Genomic DNA, 2,939 nt, shown 5'->3' with positions numbered 1-2,939 from the left:
TTTAAACCCAAGAACACACTAAGACAGATGCTGGTACACCCCAAAGACCGCACACCCAAACACAAGAAAAGCAATCTAGTGTATGCGGTCCAATGCAGTGAGGAATGCACAGACCTGTATATTGGGGAGACTAAACAACCACTACACAAACGCATGGCTCAACACAGAAGGGCCAACTCCTCAGGTCAAGACTCTGCAGTCTACTTACATCTGAAGGACAGAGGACACTCGTTTGAGGACCACCAGGTGCACATTTTAGACAGAGAAGATGGATGGTTTGAAAGAGGTGTCAAGGAAGCATCTACACCAGGGTCGAGAAACTGTCATTAAACAGGGGAGGGGGTCTACGCCACCACTTATCCCCCACTTACAATGCTGTCCTTTCATCACTTCCCAGGAAACTCAACAAACGTAACCTATTGGCCTCAGGTGAAGATACCAGCGATGGTCGTTCAGTCTTGGCCACAGGTAGTCTTAACGACTGTAACGACTGTCGTCACAGCAACAAGGAACACTAACGAACCAGCGGTATCGATGACCCGGGCCAACGACCCCACTGAGGTTAAATAGCTGAGTTTCCCTGCCAGTCAGTCAGAACTGAAGAAGTCCTTTGGATGAGGGACGAAAGTCTTCCAGTATCTTCAACCAAGTCCAGTTGCCCTTGAATTTAACCTTCGTTGGATAACTAAAACTGTATTTTAGTTTTGCAAAACTAACTAATACTAAGTAAAATTAAAGAGTAAATGTCCTTAGTTTTTGTTTATTTATTTATTTCTAATAGGGCCGAAGCCTACATTTCGGGTGGATATGAAGCCGGGGTAACTGACGTTGCGGGGCCGTCTGGCCGGTGTCACGGTTTAAATGGTGGCAAAATTAACTGGTGACAGTCCCAGATGTGTCGCAGGCGTGGCTCCAGGATCCATTGACTGCTATATATTGTCTGGCTACAGTAACACCATTCGCTCACATTTTATTTGTAATCTCTGTTCTGCTTTCACACCAGTTGTGGCCACATGCACCTACATTGTATAGCCTACACCATTCTCAGCTGATAATAGTTTCTGCACCTCTGCCTCCAACTTGTGTGTGTGTTTGCTAAATGAGTGAGTGAGATAAGACATGAGCGACGGTAGATACAGCTGTTGTGTCACAAGTTACCATGACCACAGCTGACTCCACGCTGTGTTCGGGGGGAGTGTAGCCTAAACATCCAGACTGTTTCCCTTACAGGCTGCATGACAAACTGTTCATCTCACAGCAACTCGACAATGTTGGTAACGATTGCAAAGAGAGCGGAATATAAACTTGATCAATGGTACAAAGCTGCGTAAATGTTTTCCATTATATTTTATACATACACTCACCTAAAGGATTATTAGGAACACCTGTTCAATTTCTCATTAATGCAATTATCTAATCAACCAATCACATGGCAGTTGCTTCAATACATTTAGGGGTGTGGTCCTGGTCAAGACAATCTCCTAAACTCCAAACTGAATGTCAGAAAGGGAAGGAAAGGTGATTTAAGCAATTTTGAGCGTGGCATGGTTGTTGGTGCCAGACGGGCCGGTCTGAGTATTTCACAATCTGCTCAGTTACTGGGATTTTCACACACAACCATTTCTAGGGTTTGAGTCTGACAGAGTCACTTAAAGGGGAGCTTAAGTCTCGTCTTGAAACACTTGTCTGATACTGACACTGGTACGATCCTTCGTTATCAAAGTTCACTTTAGGTATAATGAGGATAGCAGAGTTGGTACTTGATGTTTGGGTCTTTCTGAATGAGCCTGAGGTCTGCTGCAGGAGGAATGTTCCGTCTAAATGCTGAGTTGAGATCGAACAAGTGATTCTGACGTCCTGAACCCAGGTAACCTCACCAGCAGGATTCATGGAGATGCTGGGCTTTGTTTCTGTTTCTGTTTCCTGGGAAGTGATGAAAGGACAGCATCTGTTTCTGTTTTCTGTTTATTTTAATGATAGGAAGTTTTTTAAATGGAAAAATTGGCCTTAAGAGACTTCTGTTCTATACAATACAACAACCCTGCTATACTAAAAAAGCTACTTTTCAAATTAAATTTTGGAAAATCTGTCTTACCAAGGGCCAAATAGCGAAGGTTCCTCTGCTGTATGCTCCCCATTGCTGACATGATGGCTGCTCTGTGTCAATTATCAGTACCAACACAGATGAACCCTGGTGCACAAAAACATTACACACAGCTTGTCCTTCCTGAAATACTTCCTGTTTCTGGTGTTTTTTTAGTACTAAAAGTCAGTAACTCTAAACCACCAACCAAAACCTGCAGCACTGAAGCACCACATCTATGACTAGTTCTGGATCTTGAAAAAGTTGTTGATCACCACAAAGATCCAAATGCTGCCTGCTTTATCTCCTCCTGATATGTTTCCATTTTGTGCATAAGGGGAACAAAACTCACCTCCACATTCTTTTCATCGCCTATACAGACTATCAGAAATATATATATATATAGCTGTACACATTGAAGAGGACAGGAGCCTGCAGATTGGTGTTTACAGAAAACCCACACACACAGACCAATACCTACTCTTCGATTCACACCACCCACTGGAGCACAAGCTAGGGGTCATGAGAACACTGCACCACAGAGCGGAAAACATACCAACAAGCGCCCAAGCCAGAGAGAAGGAACAGAACCACCTGAAGGGGGCACTTACAGCCTGTGGATACCCTAAATGGACCTTTGTGAAAACAGCCACAAGATCCAAGAAGAACAGAACTACAGGGGAGGAGGAAAAGAAGGTCAAACGCAACAACATTGTGATTCCGTACGTGTCTGGAGTATCAGAGAAACTCAGGAGGATTTTTAACAAACACAACATCCCTGTGTTTTTTAAACCCAAGAACACACTAAGACAGATGCTGGTACACCCCAAAGACCGCACACCCAAACACAAGAAAA

At 43.8% G+C, this 2,939-nt stretch overlaps 1 protein-coding gene across 1 annotated transcript in view; it reads right to left on the bottom strand.

Annotated features, from left to right (window-relative positions):
• LOC123984046 (leukocyte immunoglobulin-like receptor subfamily B member 3A) overlaps positions 1–2,939 on the bottom strand; it is a 65,844-nt gene that overhangs the window by 32,828 nt on the left and 30,077 nt on the right. The gene's annotated exons all lie outside the window — the stretch shown is intronic.

Source organism: Micropterus dolomieu, linkage group LG02, assembly GCF_021292245.1.
Source record: "Micropterus dolomieu isolate WLL.071019.BEF.003 ecotype Adirondacks linkage group LG02, ASM2129224v1, whole genome shotgun sequence".
Taxonomy (NCBI): Eukaryota; Metazoa; Chordata; class Actinopteri; order Centrarchiformes; family Centrarchidae; genus Micropterus; species Micropterus dolomieu.
The sequence above is the reverse complement of the archived record's forward strand: the minus strand, read 5'-3'. Positions and strand labels throughout refer to the sequence as shown.